Source organism: Pinus tabuliformis, chromosome X (assembly GCF_031772625.1).
Source record: "Pinus tabuliformis cultivar Carrire ecotype Pingquan chromosome X, CPIR1, whole genome shotgun sequence".
In the NCBI taxonomy this organism is placed as follows: Eukaryota; Viridiplantae; Streptophyta; class Pinopsida; order Pinales; family Pinaceae; genus Pinus; species Pinus tabuliformis.
In genome coordinates this window covers 1,382,133,594-1,382,156,150 of record NC_142308.1, presented here as the reverse complement: position 1 = coordinate 1,382,156,150, position 22,557 = coordinate 1,382,133,594, and positions in this window count along the sequence as shown.

The following is a 22,557-nucleotide window of genomic DNA, read 5'->3' as shown; positions in this document are numbered from 1 at the left end:
GGCAAACAGTGTAATAAGTATTGTAGACAATTTGACTTCATTAATAATAAATAAATAGATACATGATGATGAGATATGTTAATGAGTATGGATTGTGATTTTGCAGAGGAGATTCTGCTTGGCTCATGACAACCTGCGAAAGATAAATGGCAAGCCTAAGAACTCCAATTCACTAAAAATGAAATTCAGGTGGGGGACAACACCATATTTTAAAGACCACCTAGCACATAAGGGATATGTCCTGATGGTGAATTAAGTCCTATGAATTAAATAACTGATAGAGTGAGGTTTCTTTTCATGCTATGAGGCTAGAACGGGCCGAGCTGAGTGTAGGATTCCATGAGGAGAGAGGAAGAAGTATCGAGTAGTGGGAACATGAGTATAGGTGCGCGACTGAGGCTACAACCATGATGTCCACAATCTATTAGTTGAAAATAAAATCTACAAAACTTATAGTAGATAGGAAGGAGGGAATCATTTCTATAAAATCACAACCTAGGATTGGGGGTGCCTCAGTAGGAATTTTGGCTTATCAACCAAGTATGGATAGGTGAAGTGTCACAAGTTCATCTAATACGTAATCAATGTGTTTTATTAGTAGGTATTAATTCATTATTATTGGTGTTTGTGTAAATTATTTGGGATCATGTACTAATTCTGTAATGTTATCTCACTATCTCCAATGTTTCATATATTATAGATGGAATATATTATTGGAAATTTTATTGTGTATTCTGATAAAAACTGAATAATTTTCACATTGATTATCATCATTGTAATTATTATAGGTAGGGATCACTATTTCCGATAAACTTCATGTAGAGACTAGTAGTATGGAATTTGTCAAAAGTCTTGTTCAAAAAGTGTTAAATTTATAAAAATCTAATCATTCCCATAGTGGTATAAATTTGGTAGCTAGGGAAGCAAACAGTAGATTACACGTCATTGTGAGGAATATTTACCTCCTATACCAAGGGAATGCCGAGAGAAGACAAAAGGAGGGTGAATCAATGTGAAGATGGTAACCCTCTAAATATTCCTTTGCCCCAATCGCGAGGAAGAATAACCTCTGTCATTGCATAATTCCAATGGAGAAGGTAAGAGGACAATTTTACAATGTTCTCATTAATACTTTAGGAACGTTTCATAGAATTATGGTTGTCTTAGTTGAAGCCTTGGGCTTTGAAGTAACCACATGGGTTCAAGAATGTTGAAACCCTTATTCGTGATAGTGCTTTATTGGTTCTTTCCTCTTTTCCCATAACCCCTATAAAGTAAAAGGAAAATTAAGAAATGCAACATTACCTACCATGAGTTAAAGAAAACCATGCAACTAGAGAAGAGCCAAGTAAACCCAATGCAAGGTGGGGTAGTAGATTAATTGTCAAGTATGGAAGGGAAGTAAATGTAAAAAGGCATATCACAAAAGAGAATAAAAACCATCACATGAATAAGTAAGGAAAGGGACTAGTCATAAACAATGAATAAAGAAAAAAATATATGATATCACCTATAGGAATTTGAGACCCCAAAAACCTCTAAGTACGCCTAGTAATGGGAAACTCAAAACTCCCCTAAAGCTAAAAATATCTCGAAAGAGTGAATTGTTGTATGGCATGCCACACCAAATGACAATAAGGAAAGGTGGTGAGGGAAAAGTTAAAAGTGTAGATAATATTTCTAGACAAAGAAAGAAAAACCACATATAATGCTTGCCTAGAACTCCAATGGGAACATAGAAGAGCAACCCCATAATACGAAAGGGAAAATTATGACCAGGGTTTGTTTAAAGACCAATTTACTAGTAATCCCCAGTGGAAAGAGATTCAAACCCAAGATGATGAAACCCCAAAATTCAAGAGAGTACATTCCTATCAAGTATGTATACATTTTATATCATAAGATTCATACATTTTTAACACCAAAAACATAAGTCAATAACATAGAATGGTAAAAATCACATAAATTTTTCATAATAGGAATTCATACACCATACAAATAAGTCAATTTACAGAGTGACAACATCACAAGGTTGTTTGAAATTCCCATACCTTATCTGACCAAAATAATTTACGAAAAAAGAGAACAACCCATAATTTAATAACCAAAGAAATGTTAAATAACAATGATTTTCCATTAAAAGCCAAAAAGGTGAAATTGTCAAATTAATGTTATAAGTACCATGAATGGGGTCCTAGGGTGTTACCCCCCTCTCAAATATTACAAAAGAACGCTGTGTTTAACTTCCAATAATTCATTAAAAACCAGAGACAACTCAAAAAAGGTATAACTAGCCAACATGAACTAGAATAATGCAAGGATACTAGCAAGAAAAGGGAGTAGCCATCCTCTCATCACCATGATGAGGGTTAAAATGCATGAGATAGATTGGTCTACAAGACATCTTACCTCGTTGCCTTAAACTTAAGAAAATCATTTCTTCACTTTTTTTTAAAATGGTATCCCTCTAATCCAACCATATCATGTAGAAGTCAGTGGGTTCAAAGATAAGTAATAAAAATGAATAACAATTTCGTAAATAAAAAAGATGGCCAAGATTAATTGTATCATCATCCATCTCCCTCTAATACTTTGTACATGACAGACATTTACAGTCAAAACGAGCCAGGCTCAGAAATCAAAACAACATGGGTAACCCTCGATGATAGCACTTAGAGCTACGGGGTGGAGGAAAAGAGAGGAAAAAGAACAAACAAGCATAAAAAAAACACGTATATAGTTAGCTTCAAAACAAAATACATAGATACATAGAAAAATGAGGATAACAAACAATGAACCATAACTCCATGGGGAATATGTCCAAACCCGAGACTCGTACATGACACCAAACCATTTAATTCACCATCCACCTGTCTCATAAGACAATCCAAACCTTGCATCGACTTGGTTAGGCTTCGTAATGAGCTAACATTACACCCATAAAAGAACTGCACATCACGGAAAGGAGGGACATCGTTGGATTCTAAATCTAATGACCGATAGAAGTTAAATCATGTGACCAGAAACAAGGTAGGGGGCATTTAAAACCAAGTGACATGTTAGAATAGCCCCATTGTGTTGGTACATGATTAATCCGTGCGGAACGAGGTCCCTTTAAGGTCTATCTTGAAAACAATTCGAGGTTCCACGTGGCATGTCCACTACCAAGAGGGGACGAAAGTTAACTTCCGGTCGATAGCGACTCGGATTAGAATGTGTGTGGCAAGTCATGAATATATTGAAACCAAAAAAAGAAAATGTGTACAGGACCGGTTGAGTATTTTCATGTGTGCAACGATGACCACATGGCTATGGTATTCTGGAGACCTAGTTTTGAACCTTTGCATAGTGTATAAGTCCATGGCTAGGGTACACGTCAGAGTAGATGTTAATAAAAGAACATATATATCGAGGAAATAATGTCTTATATAGAAAAAGAGAAAAAGGTTGGGTATTTATGGAGGATTATTTTAAGGATTCCCGAGAGATGTTACATATTACATGGAATGTCATTGTAAACTCTGGGTGAAGGTTTATTAGATAGTCCTTCCAATTTATTAAAATTGGAAAGTATTAATAATTAGGTTAGAAAATAGGTCGGTTTTGGAATAAAGTTTTTAAATTTTGCATTTAATTATTAATAATTATTATGTAGATGGTTGGTATTTAACTTCCACAAAATATTATAGAATTGTCATAATAATATATATTGTAGAATAGTTATAGTAATATACACAATTCAAAGTAGAGTTGATTTTTTATATTTTTTAATTAAATCAATTAATTAAAAAAAGTTATAGGAACAAGCGTTATATGAAGCTAATTATTGTTTTATGGATATGTGGTATTGATAAACCATGATATTTTCTCATTGTATTGTAACAAAGACTATCTGCAAATTAACAATCTCCATAATAAAAGTGAAGGTAAACTCCACAATTAAGAGTCTTGTATACATGGTTAACTTACATATTATTTTTTAACAATAATAATAATAATATTATGAAATATATTATGAAGTAATTATTTCCATGTTTATTATGGACGGATGCCTATTGACATTTACTAACCATTTAATTTTTATATATATGTACTAGTATGATCGAAATTAAAATAATTCATATATATATATATATATATATAAGCAAGCAACTCATCATATTCATAAATTTATGGTACTTTCTGATATGATGAGCTATTTTTCATGAAATTAGTGTCAAATATGCATCATTTAATGAAAGAGGGGATTGAAATGAAGACTGCTTTTCTTGGATCACCATTCAATTTGCTTGCTTCATGATTATAAATTTCTAAATATTTGTAATCCATTTGAACAAATATGAAAAAATTATATATTAATTCTTGTTTCAATTTACCAAAACAATTCCCAATTAGTGGAAAACTATTTTTATATAGTCTCATCGTTGTTGATGAGTACATTTAGAATTTCATTATAAGTTAATCTTAATCACAAATCTAGTAATAGTTAATAGGGATCACATATTTTGAGGTGAAAATTACTTATAAAGTGTAAAAAGAATAAATACAGATAATACATCCATGGTTAAGATGTATTTAAATTACATTTTTTAATATATAAATAGATTCAATACCTTGAACATTTAATACTCTGATTGTGTCCACAACACAATGTAAACTTGCAATTCCATGACATCTTTCTCTTGATTTCAAAAAAAATGACAAAAAAATATACTTGAATAAAAATTTATACTTGGATTTTCTACATAATACAACTAAGACTTCACATTTCATCACATATTTCATTGGATTTCAAACAAAAAGAAAATTAGTAGAAAAATATACATGAAAAAAGGGCTATAATGTAAAATGGTGAGACTACTTGAAAAGCTTTGACTAGAAACACACATCTTCATTACTGTAAAAATTGAAGACAAAATTATACAAAATCGACCAAAAAATATACCTAGAAAAAAGGCAAGAATGTAAAATATTGAGACTACTAGAAATGATTTAACCATAAACAAACCTCTTTGTTACTGTAAAAATTGAGGAAAGTTTTGCTCCTTGAGGACCATAATGTAAAATATAAAAAGTACTTGACATGTTTTAACCATAAAAAAGCCACGATTTTAGTGTAAAAATTGAGGAAACTTTTGCACCTTGAGGACCATAATGTTAAATATAAAGAGTTCTTGAAATGTTTTAACCATAAAGAAGCCTCTTTTATCTTTTTTTGTGGTTGGCTCAACCCATAGGGAATTTGAAATTTAAATTTCATACTTTACATAATAATTCATAACATGGAGATTGCCAATTGGACTACCATTATTGACTATTTCCATTTTAAATTTTATTTAAAACCTGATAATATGTAAATTAGGAAAAAAAAATTATTGTAAATATTGAATTTTTATAGTTTGATTAATTAAATTTGAATATTAAGTTTTAAAATATAATTCAATAATCATTGTTTTAATTTATATGTTCAAACGCATCATCATGTATACGTAGTCTATTTCACATTTTCATATTTATAAATATTTTTATTTCCAATTATATGTTTATTAAAAAAAATATTTTTATTATTTTAATTTAATACTTTCTTGAAACACCACTTATTATAAGAATGTTCTACAACTCAATATGAGGACGATGTGTGATTTCGTCCATGCTGATGCAGGAGCATTCAACCCAAGGGAAAATCATTGTAATTAAGTAGACATAAGTGGTCATGTATTTTTAGGAAGTTGTGTCAGGCCAGGTTAGCTCAGAAGTTAATGAGCGCAAAACAACTGAGTGATTTATTCATTAGCTAGTACTTTATTTATACAAATACAAAACGGATCAGTTCATCTTCTAGATGACTGTTCGGCTTCACCTCATCCGTTTCGGATTAGGTGTCAACATTCCCCCCCTTAATCTGAAGGGATGTTGGTGAGTCCAAGCATCATCCTGAATCTTTCAAGTTTTTCTCTTCCAAGCGCTTTGGTGAAGATGTCTGCAATTTGCTCGTTTGTGGAACAATGACGGAGATGGATTGTTTTGGCCTCAACATGATGTCGGATCAGATGATATTTAGTATTGATGTGCTTAGTACGATCATGGAACTTTGGGTTCTTGGCCAACTTTATTGCAGATGTGTTATCAATCATGAGTGGAGTTGATTGTATTTGTTTTACCTGCAAATCTTCAAGAATTTTCCTGAGCCACACAATTTCTTTCGTTGCTTCAGCTGCTGCCACGTATTCTGCTTCTGTTGTGGAATCTGCTGGTACTGATTGTTTGCGTGATCTCCAGGAGACAGCTCCTGATCCAAGACTCATAGCATATCCTGAAGTAGATACCCCAGTTTCTTTATCTCCATCGAAGTCTGAATCAGAGTATCCAATCAAGTTGAAGTCGTCCACCTGTGTATACTTGATTCCAAGGTCTTGAGTTCCCTTCAAGTACCTTAGAACTCTTTTTGCAGCAGACCAATGTCCTTCACAAGGCTTTTGCATAAACCTTGAGAGAATTCCAACAGCAAATGAAATGTCTGGTCTGGTAGTAGTGAGGTAGATGAGACTTCCTACAAGCTGTCTATACTTTGTTGCATCCTCAAATTCTTTTCCTTCAATAGATGTGAGCTTCAAGTTTTGTTCCATTGGAGTAGAAAGGGGATTGCACTCTGTCATGCCAAATCTGTTTAACAAATCTCCAATGTATTTCTTTTGAGAAGGAAATATGGACTTTGGATGTTGGGTTACTTCAATGCCAAGATAGTAATGAACATAGCCCAAATCAGTCATTTCAAAAAATTTTCCTAATTCTTTCTTTATGGATGCAATATAGCTTTCATTGTTCCCTGTCATTAAAAGATCATCTACATATACCACAAGATATACAACTGTTTTGCCAACTTTCTTGACAAATAAAGTTGCATCATCAAGATCAAAATGTTTGAAGTTGAGTTTCAAAAGATGCTCAGTTAGTTTTTCATACCAGGCTCGTGGTGCTTGTTTGAGGCCATACAAGGACTTCACAAGTTTGCATACTTTGTTTTCATGTCCTTTCACAGCAAATCCTTCAGGCTGGGACATAAAAACATTCTCTTTTAGATCTCCATTCAAGAATGCAGTTTTTACATCCATTTGATGGACTTTCCAACCGTTCTGAGCAGCTAGTGCAAAGAGTGTCCGGATGGTGGCCCATTTTGTTGTGGGAGAAAAAGTTTCCTCATAATCGATCCCTTCCTTCTGTGCAAAACCTTTTGCCACAAGCCTAGCTTTGTGCTTGTCAAGTGAGCCATCAGCTTTGTACTTGTTCTTGTAGACCCACTTGTAGCCAATTGGTTTGGTTCCAAATGGAGGATCAACCAGCTTCTAAGTGCCATTCTTTATGAGGGCATCATACTCCTTCTACATCGCTTCTTTCCATTCATCATGAGAAGCAGCTTCTTTGAAGGAAGTTGGTTCAAAATCTATAGACAAGTTCAATTCACAATCATAAGTAACATCCATATCAACAGGTGAATTAGAGTTATCTACATCACCTCCATCTTGTCGGTTTGAATTTCTGGTTCCTGTTTTTCCAATTTCATCAGGATGAACACTTTCAAGTGTCTTTGTCAGCCACTTTGGGGGACCTTTCTGAGATGGTCCAGGCTGTTCTGTTGATGGAGTTGGGTCTGAATCAAGATTGAGTCTCCCAATTCTATCAATTACATCACTTAAAGCATCATCCGTTGTTGGAGTGTCATGCAGGGGAGATTGTTCTTCAGAAAAAGATTCCACATGTTGATCTAGTATAGGAATTCCCCCTTCAAGATGTGGAATCTGATTATCAAACTCTTGAAATGATTTCGGTTTTGTGAATCTATCCAAGTGATCAAGTTGCCGCTCAACAACACTGTCAGATTTTGATGATTCAAGAAAAATGACATCTCTAGATAAAACAAACTTTTTATTTACTTCATCATAAAGGCGGTATGCTTTAGATGTGTTTGAATACCCCAGGAAGATACACTTACGACTTCTAGCACCAAGTTTGTTTCTATGTACCTTTGGTATTAAAGCATAACAGGTGGAACCAAATATCCTGAGATGTTTTACCGAAGGAACATGTCCATACCACAATTCATAAGGAGTCTTGTTACTTATAGCACTAGATGGACATCTATTCTTTATATATGCAGCACATAGAACAGCATCAGCCCAAAACATTGTCTTTACATTTTTGAAGAAAAGCATGGATCGTACCATATTCAAAATTGTTCTGTTCATTCTTTCAGCTACACCATTCTGTTGACGATTATAAGGCACAGTTGTTTGATGTTTAATCCCATGTTGGCGAAGATAGTGTTCAAATTCATTTGATGTATATTCTTTTCCATTATCAGTGCGAATAGACCCAATATGAGATTGTGCATCATTTTCAATCCATTTATGAAAATTCTTGAATGTTTGAAAAGCATCAGATTTGTTCTTCAATAAGTAAACCCAACACATTCTGGTGTAATCATCAATAAATGTCATGATATATTTATTTCCATTTGCAGAAGGAACATGCATTGGACCACATAAATCTGAATGAGTAAGTTCAAGCTTCCTATGTGCTCTTGAATGTGAATCATGAAAAGACTGTTTGCTATGCTTTCCTAGAATGCAAGCATCACATTGTTTATGTTTTCTAGGAATTGTAGGCAAACCAGCAACACCATTTTTCTTCAACAAGCGGAGACTATCATAGTTTAAATGTCCAAATCTAGCATGCCATAATAAACTTGATGGAAGTGTACATTCTTCATGATGAGAAATATATGAGAAATGTTGTGCATGAGCAGAGGTTCCTTGCAGTTTAAGGAGTCTTTCTTCTTCTATACCCCTCATGACAAGTGAGTGGTCAGATGCCTTTCTTACCTCAAGCTTGCCATCAAACATGTGAATGGAGTGACCTTGCTGGCGGATGTGAACCAGGGACAGCAAGTTTCTCTTTAGCTGTGGGAGATATAGAACATGATCCAGAAGAAAGTCTGGAAGACCAGGCAGTTTAAGCCTGATTGTGCCAAGCCCTGATGGCTTGATTTTTGACTGATCTGCAAAGTATACTGCTCCATCAACATTTTTAATGAAATCTTCAAAGAAATCTCTCCTATGAGTCATATGACAGGTTGCTCCTGAATCAAGCAACCAGTCATTTTTCGAAGAAGCAAGTGAAGCATTAAACAAGTCTTCATTTACTCCAATGTTACATTGTGCCTCAATATAGTGAGCGGATTCAGGTGCTTTACCTTTGTCTGAGTCATCAGTTTTACCTTTCTGCTGATTTCTTCTCTGCTCAACTTTGTCCCATGGTAACTTGCATGTAGAAGCATCATGTGATCCATTTCGTTTGCAGCGAATGCAATGCAGATCTGCCTTTTCTGCTTGAGGATGTCTGCCCTGTTATAGACAATTTTGTGCCTTACAGCAACAAGCATGAATTGTCAATAATCCAAGGGATCCAAAGTTCCCTAAACATGATGTTCCTACCCCTAGAGGAACAAGGTCAGCAAACCAACAGCTGTCAGATCAGTTCTCCACCTGAAAACACTCAAAAACAAGCAATCCTGAAATCAAAGCAGGTGCTCCACTAGGCTTCTGCGCTGAAACACAACTTCTCCATGGTGTACCTGCGTTGCAAAGCAGGTAGAATAAAGCCCACTTGCGTTGAGCGAGTTTGGACATGTGGCACACTGAGTCATTGCTCTGGAATCTTCCAAAAATGACACTTGGATCAGGGATTTCGACTTGTGATGAGTCAGAGGCTTTGTTTCTCCAAGTGGAAGCAAGGTTCACCAATTGGACTCAAGAACTGAAGATCAACTAAAGATTAACTGAAGAGAGAGAGGACACAAGGCAGCTACACATCAGTTGCAAGCTGACTCATCCTTTCTCAATTCATCTATATATTGAGCTCTCTCCTATGAGCTCAGGAGGCTGGAATTTTGTGCAAAGTAATGATATGCTGTTTGTTTCACTATAGAACTATTGGGTGATTGTTTGAGAGAGGTGAAGAAGAGCAATTCTTTCTGCTGGGAGGTGTTGCTGGGTTGGAGCCTTCAATGGTTGTAATACTCTCAGAACCTTTATTTCTTCATTAATAAAAGCTATTGAGGTTCTTCTATGTGCTCTTGTTTCAATGATATATTGTGATGATTGCATGTTTGGTTTACACTAATCCATGAACCAGTTATGATTGCATGCCTCTTGTAGTTTCCTTCTTTGTTATTTTGCAGGATCTCATTGTAGCTGGATGAGCAAAAGAACAAGGAGCTAGGAGCAAGTGGCCAAAGAGAAGAGTTTGGATTCGACATTAAGCGCAAGGCAACGGTTAGTGCATTTCTCCATTCTCTTTTGCTTTCATAAAGAAGTAAACCTTAAGTAGTTTGTTTTACAGTTGTTGCTAAGGAACTGTCACCCTTAGAGTGGGATAGGGTCATCCGAGTCGGATACTTTTCCCTACAACAAACTGGCGACTCCACTGGGGATCGTATCCGTTTGATTGTGTTTGTAGTATTTTGCTATTCATTTCCTGAACAAAAGAGTACCAAATCGAAAAGCTTTTGACTATATCGAAAGCGAAGTAGAGGGCAGCTACTCTGGCTCATTTCTGAGCAAGTTCATGATTTGAAAAGATGATCTACAAGGATCCTTGTAAGCTCTTAGTGATAGATTTGCACCTTCTTAATCATCCCTTTGAGTGTGCTTGACTGATTGCTTCTGATTTGAGCAAAAACTGAGCATTTTTGAGAAAATTATGACCCGGAAACTGTGAAAACGCAATTCTCGTTTTCCAAAGCAGGTAGTACACAGGCTACCTGCTTTGCAACGTAGGTCCCGAAGGGGCTACCTGCGCTGAGAGCCAGTTTGGCTGTGCAGCACCTGCGTTGGCCCAATTTTGCCTAGTGCATTTGGGGTTTCCTCCTTTCTCTTGCCTGTTTTCACTTAGTTTTGCTGCTCGGTATCAGTCTTGTACCTGTTTTGAAACCAATATTACTTGCCATCATTCTGCCTCTGTTATATAACGAAATTGTGCTTGTTCTTTTGTATTTCTTATTCATTTACAATTTCCCATAATGAAGAGTAAACTAGTCATGCTTTTGGCCTCTTAGATATGAACCTCTGTTAGGCATTTTGCTGGTCTAAAGAGTTAGCTTTTTTGTTGTCCATAGCTGATTAGCCATTTTACTTTCGTCATTATGGTTTGATTTCATGCATTTCCAGTGATTAAGCAAGTGAATCTTAAGGTGTTTTTTGATTTTGGACAAGCTTGTTTACTTTTGCTTTAAATTGAAATCAAAGTTATATAACAACTTTCTTTTTGTAATCCATACACATTAACAAAGGGAAAAGAAAATACATGCATTGTGCATTTTGCATTTGAAAAAGTTTGCATGATGATTTAGGAGAAAGTGCATTAGTTTGTGCTGTATGAACTGTGTGAAAAGAATTTGCCTTCCTTCTCTTTCAGTAGTTAAGATTTTCATCAGTCAAAAAGATTTGAAAAAGCTTGCTTCTCATCTTAGGCTGCATTTAGGAATTTGTCATATACATCTCGTGGTGAACCTTGAAAGGCAAACTTTAAAAAGATCAACTTAAAATATACTGAATGAACCTAAAAACGCATTTGAAACATAACGCAAACATCTAGAGGTCTAGGTAGAGACGTGTTCCGGCGTCGTTAAACATAGTGACTGTCGATCTCTACGAAGGTGGGTGATTCCTCCTGAGAGTCGGTGGCACTAATACGGACTTGTGCTCCCACGTACCGTCGCGTATATATTGGGAGACCCCTATAGGCAATTATCCTTTATCCATAGGAAGCCGTGTCGGCCGCCCTACTGATCGCGATGCAGTGAACACAGCATTCACGAAGATCGACCACCCGTACCGTAAAACGTATTCTGTGGTTTCGCGAAAGGTTTGGCACACCCTCTGCCTAGATCTCCAGAGAAGTTTCTTTTGGCCTTTTTCAAACTCTATAACTGAAAAAGTCCATCCGAGCATTTGTCACTTCGGGCTCGTTAATACATCGAAGGAGACTAGAGTCATCTTTAGCTTTTTCTCGACTCTTAAAACATGAAAAAGCAAAGTTATGTTTAAAAGCGTCTAATAAAATTCATTCAAATCGGAAACACAAATTTTCCCCTTTATATTTTAGTTGATCAAGTAATCCGCAATCGTGGAAGAAAGTCAATTGAATATCCGCCGTTCTCGGAGGCTTGCGAGTCAACCGTCTTTGTCTCCGGAATCGAAAACAATCCGGACAAAGCGAGCTCGTCGAACCAGTTCAAAATCTCCTTTAAAAGTTAGAACAAGTGTTCCAACAACATCCGAGATTCTGGTCACTCCAAACATTTCCGGAAAACCTGCCTCTATAGAAGAAGTTCAATCGCCACAGAGGGACAGTAATACTGATCCTAGTCTGGGGGAAAATACTTGTATAACTGAACCAGTTCCATCTGTAACCGGTCCAGAGAGTTTTGTTCCTCAAACATCCGTCGCGGTCGATACAACCCCTTCTTCGGCACCAGAAATCTTTTACGGACCTGACGGTCTTCCTCTTCCACCTGGTCTGATTGTGATAGAGGAAATTATAGAGGAACCACAAGTATCCACTCCAATTCAATTTGGAGTAGGGGTCACTCTATTTCCTGCTACAACAGAAGTTTGTCCATCACCAGTGGAAGTTCCTGTAGAATCACTAGGCAATCAATTGGATAGACTCAAAATGTCTAAACAACCGTCGACATCTAGGACTGTGTCAAATGACACGGCGACAGCAGAATTACCTGCTACAAATCCAACAATGTTCGCCGGCATACCATCTGTCCCAACTAGCTCTCAATCGCTAGAACGAGTCCACCAAGGGACTATATCGACAGTATGGTCTGTTCCTGTCTGTTCCGGAGTAATGTCTGGTAACTCTTATGGTGAGACTCATCAAATTGACCCTTTTGGGAATCAATTTAGGCCATCCAGTCCTCCAGGACAATCAATTGCCTTGAGTTCTGGATTACCACCGTATGGGGGGCAGTATGCCTTTTCATTACCCCCTTCAGGAGGGTACCCATACGGGAGTTCTCAACCTTACTCAAGTTAGGGTGGAATTGCAACGAGTAGTTGGGTACCTATGCTATCCCAGCCACCAAGAGTTGTATATTCTATGCAACAGTGTGTGCCTGTGACGAACATCCCAACTACATCGGCTATTGTAACCGTGTCGCACGTTCAAACGATGCCTGTTGCATGTCAACCTCAGATTTCTCAGGTTCTCATGCAACAGCCCCTTGACCCTGCAACCCAACCACAATCGCCTACTGGTGGGGCAACACAAGTGCAATCGGGTACAAGTACCCCACAACTTGGTCCAATGGTTAGTGTAGCACAACAACCCATGGTATCGCAACCATGGATAGTGCAATACCAACAGCCACAATTCCAGCAAGTGTACCAAGGTTCTGAACAGCAACTCTTTGCGAATACTGGACAACCATATGTCCAAAATGGTCAAAATAAACCACTTTATAGTGGTCAAGTCCATCAACCGTATCAGTCATACCAACATCAACTCCATTACGCTGGTATGCAAAGACCAACTGTTCAGGCGATTCCATCGTACCCTGGTTACGCTTCACCTAACTTGAATCAACAGTTACCATTCGTGGCGACTTTAGAGTTGCCTGATTTACATCGGTTAACAAATGATCCAATTGCTTACGCCCCATGGTGGCCAGTGATCCCACACAAACTTCCATCCGACATTCCTAAATTCAATGGAAATCCAGGTGAAGACCCGTCGAATCATGTGATGACATTTCATCTGTGGTGTTCGTCGAACACTCTAAATGATGATTCAATAAGGCTTCGCCTCTTTCAGAGGACATTGACAGGTCCAGCGGCAAAATGGTATATAGAATTGCCAAGAGCTTCGTTCGACAATTTTAGCTCCCTTGCCACGACATTCTTAACTCACTTTCAATTACCAATAAGGTATGAAACGGGAACAGAAATATTGACTAACTTCAAACAGACAACCGCAACTCATATATCAGATCATATACATGAGTGGCGACGTCGACGAAGAATGGTTAAAACATACGTTCCTGATCAGCTTTTAGCTGAGTGGTTTATAAAGTCGTTACTTCCGGCCATAACGGAAGATGTGGCGAAGGGGGAGTCGTAACAGAAGAGCAGGTTATTGCTCGTGCACAATATTTGGACTTAGTATATACTCAGTCCGGCACGCTCTATGACAAAATACCAGACGCCCCTAGACCAGAGTTTTCAATCCCTCCTCCTCCTGAATCGAATAGTGACTCTCATGCCGGCGATGGCGTGATTGGCACGGCAAACGCGAATCCGAGAAAGGCCAACCCCAAGAAGGCCCGTAAAGATTCAAATCAAAATGCTCAAGAAGAGATTCTTGCTTCGGAAGTAAATGCCATATCAGCAGATAAGGGCAAAGAAACCAATCAACCAGGAAGCAAGAAAAATCAAAACAAAGGGAAGAAGAAGAAACAAGGAGAGTCATCTCCTCGAAAAACTTCTTCAAGCCCTCCTCAAGATAGGAAACCACCTTATGGGTGTCAGATATGTGATGAGGATCACTGGACGAGAGAATGTCCATACAAAGCTGATCTAAAAAGATTCTTAAAGAGTTCGCAAACTCCAGCTGTGTTAACTGATCCGTTTCCCGATCGAGGAAAAAATCTGGTTGGTAGTGGAAATGCTTCACCGTCGCAAGTGCTTATGTTATCGATATCGAAGCAACAGAATGATGCTTTGATTTCGACAAGGAACAAAGATTACGGGAATCCACAGGTGTCGAACGATAAAGGTAAAGATCAACCTAGCAGTTCGACAACAACTTCGGCAGAAGTTGTACCCCCCATCACACATGAATTAACAATAAAACCGCCAAAGGGAGTAGTACACAAGTCGACATTTAATCCTCATACCAGAGCGGCACAGCATTATAATATAGTGGAAGATTTGGCGCAATCGCCGTCTGCTATGTCGACTCTTGAAGTACTACAAAATTGCCCATCCCAAAGGCAGGCATTGTTATCAGCAATTGGTGGGGTGGATCCTAACGATTCCAATCTTGTATCCTTTGATCACAAAGGATATGATCCTCAGTTACCAGCTCAACTAGCTTTCCTCGTCCAAGTGAAAGCCCTCAACAAAACTGTTCATCGAACAGTTATTGATGAGGGGGCATCGACATGTATTATGTCGATGAGTTGCTGGAAAACTTTAGGATCTCCAACCTTGTCGCGATCATCGACAACATTAAAAGCATTCGACGGAAGGACATATACCCCTTACGGTATCCTTAGTAACTTGAAAATTGAACTAGGGGGCAAAATAGTAGAAATAGATGTTGAAATCATCGATGGCAATCTTGACTATAACATCCTACTGGGAAGACCATGGATTTATGCCATGGAAGCTGTTGTGTCAACCTATTTTAGGAAAATCGCATTCCCCTTTCAAGGAGGGATTACGATCATTGACCAACAAAATTTCCTCCCTAATGGTTCACAAGTTACAGGAAGCGTTCCTCTGATCCATGGAAGCGACCATTCGTTTCAAAATATTGGAGTAGGCCTACTAAAAGATCCTACATTAATGGGAACTTTCACCCTTCCGCCAACGTTCATTGTGGGAGAAGTGGCGACAGTAGGAACCTGCAATATGATATCTTCCGCACAAAAGATGTCAGAAAACGATATCAGCATGGATCATGCAAAGGTTTTGTCCCCAAGGCCAATGGAAGTATTGTAGCAATCAATTTTCTCGGCCTGGGGGGCAACCCCAAATCAGCACTCATTAAGCGTTTGGATAGATAGGTCTAGAGAATATGGCACCCCTTTAAGTCCTTGGTCGCGAGTGCATGGAACCGACAAAGGAATAGTCCAATCAATGGTAATTGACGGGGCACCATGGAATGATCCCCACCATCGTTCCCTTCTCCCGGGTTGTGGGGAAGATACTCAAAATAACCTTTATCATCCTTCAGTTTTCGATTTTCTATCGAGTACTGTAAATACAGTGGGCAATGAGGATAGTTCTTTTACTATGTCAACCTCATTAAAAAATGAAACGATCCCCTTTTCAGATCTCAATGGTAAACCTTCATTCCAACCAACAAAGTTGAATGCAATGAAGCTTGGGGGGCATGCACCTCGATTTGCGTTATTATGCTGGGGGCATGCAAACATATCTTCGAGCAGTTTTAGCACATAGTTCATGCTCGTTAAAAAATAAACGCAACATCCGAGCAGTTTTAGCGCATAGTTCATGCTCGTTAAAAAATAAACATAAGTTGTGAGCAATCTTCCCCTAGAGTTCAAGCTCACCCAGAAAAAATGAACCGGTAAATAACCTTGGTGAATGTAACCTTTAACAGCGATTTTAAAGCCCTTGGTCGTGTTCTTGCAGTCTCGCCTCCATCCGTTCATTTGGCCAATCGTTCATCTCCATATGTTTGTTTACCCATTTTGAGGAACAACTGTGAAGAGTGATCTCACTAAGCCATCCTTGTGACACTGCCGTGATTGGAATATTCCAACCTGTACCTGGAATCTACTGCTGCCCTGTTAATCACTCGTTCCTCAAAAGACGAGTCTTCTTTGAGCTCTTTTCACTGACTCGTAAAATATGAAAAGTTTGCCGAGTTTTGGCCGTCCAGCTCGTTAAAGCGACCGGAAGAGCTATCCCTCCTCTAGATTTTAATCTTTTTGGACCTGAGGGATTATTGCACAAAAAGATCGAAAGCTTGTTTTGTTCGGCTCGTTAAAGCAATCGAAAATTCATCCCTTCTGTATTGTTTTATACTTTTTCGGACTTAAGGGATTAGATGACGAAAAAGGAATTTTGGAGTTGACTTTATGTACCTTTTCAGACTCTCTAAAAATGAAAAGGACCGAGTTTTCCTTGTCGTTAGACTCGTTAAAATGATTAAATAGCGACAAACTTGTCTTTAGACGAGAACGAGTTTCCCTATCGCTAGGCTCGTTAAAACATAGCGATGGGCTTGCCCGAAGGGCAGGTTATAGAACAAGCATATGTTATCCTCCTCAAGCTTGACAAAAATAAAGAGGTACTGGTCAGCAATGACTGGGGCAAAATTGGGAGAACCTCACAGCATTGATGGTAGCAAGTCGCTCTTGAACATGACACTTTGTCCTCCGTATCACATCGGGTTGGGTTGTTTCATTCACCGGTCTCATAACCATGGTCCTCGCCACACCATCCACAATTGGGGTAATGCTACCAATCCATCACACCAGTGTCGTTATATGTTCAAGAGATGTGGTTCTGCAAAGAGTCAACCGTGTCCCACCCACTGCCATACATTATCCTTCATCCGCTTCATGACCGCCACCCTGAATCATACATCACAGTTTGTTTTCACCTCATCACAATCACTAGCTCCGTTCCGTGTCACTGATGTGGGATTCATTAAGGCCCTCCTTTGACGGATCGCTCCTTGTCGACATCAGCTCATTATCCAAGGAGTTGATCTAGGAACAACCCCTTCAGTACTTTGAAGCTTGCATGCCTCAATGGCAAGTTTCTCACTTCCAGGCGACAGGTATACATCAATGACCTTCGACCAGAGGATTTTGCATGGTGGTCGACGCCAAGTCCTTTATTCCCACCTTGTGAATTGTACTGCTGTACCTTGAGGGTCATCATCCTTATCGGTGATTCCTCTCGCGCTTGTTAATGGTTTACATCATTGGCCGGTAATCAAGCGATGTCTTTCCATGTTCGACTTCAAGAAATTCTCACATGGATCGACTTGTACATCGAGTGAAGATCGGAAGAGATTGAAGACCCCGGATCTAGTTTCATCCATCCGGGCTGCGATATATATTCAGGATATAAAGACATTTGATATGTACATCATTGCAACAGATGATCATCCTTCTCAAAGGATGATAGTTTCAGCAGAGAATTATCAGTCTACAATCAGACGATCGTCTGTTCTATGTACCAAAATGTATTTATAAAGCTGAGCATGGGAATGCCCGCCTCAGCTAGATCATGAAAATGTATGAAAAATAATGTATCGTATTGTATCTTATTACAGGACACCTCTCAGCAGATTGAATGAACTTCGGATCCTCTCAATAAAGCATTTCACCCGATAAACGACCTCATACTTTAGGGGGCATCTGTTATAGACAATTTTGTGCCTTACAGCAACAAGCATGAATTGTCAATAATCCAAGGGATCCAAAGTCCCCTAAACATGATGTTCCTACCCCTAGAGGAACAAGGTCAGCAAACCAACAGCTCTCAGATCAGTTCTCCACCTGAAAACACTCAAAAACAAGCAATCCTGAAATCAAAGCAGGTGCTCCACTAGGCTTCTGCGCTGAAACACAACTGCTCCATGGTGTACCTGCGTTGCAAAGTAGGTAGAACAAAGCCCACCTGCGTTGAGCGAGTTTGGACATGTGGCACACTGAGTCATTGCTCTGGAATCTTCCAAAAATGACACTTGGATCAGGGATTTCGACTTGTGATGAGTCAGAGGCTTTGTTTCTCCAAGTGGAAGCAAGGTTCACCAAGTGGACTCAAGAACTGAAGATCAACTAAAGATTAACTGAAGAGAGAGAGGACACAAGGCAGCTACACATCAGTTGCAAGCTGACTCATCCTTTCTCAATTCATCTATATATTGAGCTCTCTCCTATGAGCTCAGGAGGCTGGAATTTTGTGCAAAGTAATGATATGCTGTTGGTTTCACTATAGAACTATTGGGTGATTGTTTGAGAGAGGTGAAGAAGAGCAATTCTTTCTGCTGGGAGGTGTTGCTGGGTTGGAGCCTTCAATGGTTGTAATACTCTCAGAACCTTTATTTCTTCATTAATAAAAGCTATTGAGGTTCTTCTATGTGCTCTTGTTTCAATGATATATTGTGATGATTGCATGTTTGGTTTACACTAATCCATGAACCAGTTATGATTGCATGCCTCTTGTAGTTTCCTTCTTTGTTATTTTGTAGGATCTCATTGTAGCTGGGCGAGCAAAAGAACAAGGAGCTAGGAGCAAGCGGCCAAAGAGAAGAGTTTGGATTCGACATTAAGCGCAAGGCAACGACTAGTGCATTTCTCCATTCTCTTTTGCTTTCATAAAGAAGTAAACCTTAAGTAGTTTGTTTTACAGTTGTTGCTAAGGAACTGTCACCCTTAGAGTGGGATAGGGTCATCCGAGTCGGATACTTTTCCCTACAACATGCCCCCCCTGCCTCTGAAGTATCTTCCTCTTCCTCTTCGTCCACCTCTTCCTCTTGTAGAAGCTTGAGCGGGCTGCTTTTCTTTATGAGCAAGGCAAACAGTCTCTTCAGAAGATTCAGGGACTGTTTTCTTTCCAAAGGCTTTCTCTCTTTCAGCAAACTTTTTCACAAGAGTGTCAAAGGTTATATCTTTAAGATTTCCATTTGCTTGTAAAGACTCAAGATAGTTAGAGTAGGTAGGATAGAGTGCTTTGAGAAAGGCAATAAGAGAGATATCCAGCTCAACCTTAGTGGATTTAATGTCATGCACTATAGATTTTATTTCAGAAGCAAGAGTAAGAGGATCATTATTTTTCAGTTCAAGAGTGAAGAGTTTAATCATGAGCTGAACAACTTCAAGTGCAGAATGTGTATCATAGAGTTCTTTCAGCTTTTGTAAATCTTCAAAGGCAGTGGAATAGGATGAAATATGACGACTTACTTCCTCATTTACAGATGCTGCGATCAATGCAAAGGCTTTGCTGTTCTTGTTTTCCCAAATGGCGAGTTCTTTGTCTGATGTGGGCTGCACAGGGTCTCTGTCTTCTTCTCCGACACACACACCTTTCCACAGCTCATTGTAGATGAGGGTGTGTTTCACCATCCGAGACCATTCAGGATAGTTCTCCTTGCCAGTGAGAACTATTCCAACCATTGAAATGATTGAATGCATTCTGTAAAAAAAAAATTATCTCTGCCAAAAACACTTCTGTTGAGAGAAAAAAAAATCCTTATATGATTGCCTTATGCAATTTTATTTTTATTCCAACAGTATATATATATATATATATATATATATCACTGCTCACATATCATTGTTCAACAAAACAAGGGGGCTCAATACACTGTTCACTGCTCAAATACACCACTGTTTAAAAAATCAAAGGGCGCTCAATATATATATCAATACACTGTTCACTGCTCAATACACTGTTCACTGCTCAAATACACCACTGTTTAAAAAATCAAAGGGCGCTCAATATATATATCAATACACTGTTCACTGCTCAAATACACCACTGTTTAAAAAATCAAAGGGCGCTCAATATATATATATCAATGTATATCACAGAAACGCACTCATGAAGGGGGCACCATTAACGCAGCAGCCAGCATTAAAAAAAAGCAGCAATACCATTAACTACTCTCAACAGCAGCAGCCAGCATAAAAAAAACGCAGCAATACCATTCATATGAAAACGCAGTATTTCATTAACGCACGTGGAGGCACCATATGAAGAAAGCACGTGGAGGCACCATTAACGCACCAGAAACGCACTCATGAAGGGGGAACCATTAACGCAGCAGCCAGCATTAAAAAAAGCAGCAATACGCACTCAACCATTAAAAAAACACAGTTCTGTATACCACAGTGTCTAATAAAGGGCGCAGTCACCAGCACCATATACCATGGTCTTCAATACGTTAACAGGCAGGAGTCTTCAGCTTTGATAGAACAGTCTTTTAAACAGTCTTTAGAACAATCTTTTTTAAATAAAAAAAAACGCAGGAGTCTTCAGCAAAAAACGCAGGAGTCTTCAACACCATACGCAGTCTCAATATATAAACGCAGGTCTTCAACAGTGAGCAACCAATATCATATTACACTTCATTCTTCATTAATTTACAAAGATCTTTGGTGCTAGGGACAAGTCAACAACTCACCCATGTGTTGATGATCTTTCGAATCTTCATTCCTATCCCAAAATAGAGCTTAAATTCTAAAAAACGCAGGTCTTCTATACTTTAACAGGCAGCCCTCAATACATTAAAACAACTTTAATAAAAACGGCAGTTATCTTACAGTAAAACGATACCGTTCTCTTCCTTCGTTCTCTTCCACGACTTCCACATACAGCAACGGACCTCAACGCAGCGTATGCAGCGATCTCAGAAGGGAGCAGGTGTCAGGCTATTCAGAGAGCGTATGCAGCACTGGTGTGCCAGGGAGCAGAGGCAGCAGAGGAGTTACACTATTTCTGGAGCCTGGGACCTGTGCTCTGATACCATGTCAGGCCAGGTTAGCTCAGAAGTTAATGAGCGCAAAACAACTGAGTGATTTATTCATTAGCTAGTACTTTATTTATACAAATACAAAACGGATCAGTTCATCTTCTAGATGACTGTCCGGCTTCACCTCATCCGTTTCGGATTAGGTGTCAACAAGTTGGATTCCTAAGTGATGAATTAATGTAATATTAGGATTTTGAGTGCATAGAATAGGAATTAATTAGATAAAGTGGGATTGTTTATAAATGCTCTCAAATAAATGAGAACATGAGTGGGCAATAATGACAAAAGAGTCCAAAGTCAATTAGGACCCTTAAAGTAGTTCATGATTCAAGGAACGAGAGAGAGATTTTAGGAATTAAATTAGTAGTGGGTGTAGAAGATTTAGGAGTCTATTCAATAGATACAAGAATCTAACTAATATTAGTTAAAAGGAGCTTTCTGGCATATATTTAAGCCTACAAGTTGAACAAGAGAGGAGGCTACTGATAGTAGAAAATCAGGCCACGAGACAAAGAGTCTCGTTATGTAATCAACTATTTATATGTTTATATAGAAAGGAATTCGATTATGAGTGTGGAAATGTGTGAATTGAGTGTTTATTGGTTGATTGCTATGTGAACTCGTAGGTTCTGTAACAGAGGTTGTAGGCAGAGTTGAGGCAGAGTACAGAGGAGAAAAATGAGCCAAGAGGTTCATAATGGATCTTTGAATCAATTCAAGAGATCAAGTAAAGTCCAGAGCGAGTGATAAAAATCACATAAGTCAAGCTTAGGAGGGAATCATAGCAGAAACAGTGAAGGAATTGTAACCTTTGATGAGGAGCTAAACCATAGAAGAGTTGAAGACTTAGTGGAAAAAACTAAGTAAAAAGGAAGAGTGAGAAGTGAAGTATCAATACTCAGCAGCCATTTGATATGGAAGATCAACGGTCTAGATCATGTCGCTGAGGAGCAAAGCGGAATATCTCACTGGTGGAGTTTATTACTCAATTTAAGTCCCACAAGTTTAAAACCTAACTTACACAAAAAATGAGTGCAAAACATAGTTGGATTTAGAATCCAGACTTGAAGTTTTATAAAGAGTGGTGTATACCTTTATAGAGTCCGGAAGATTGATCGGAATGGTGCTTTGAAGTGGTAGGGGTCCGACCATTGAGAAGAGTGATTGCGATAATGAATCCTAGACCATCAGATTGTGAGTCTAGATCAACAGTCCAGAAGTGATCACTTATCACATATAAAAGAGGCC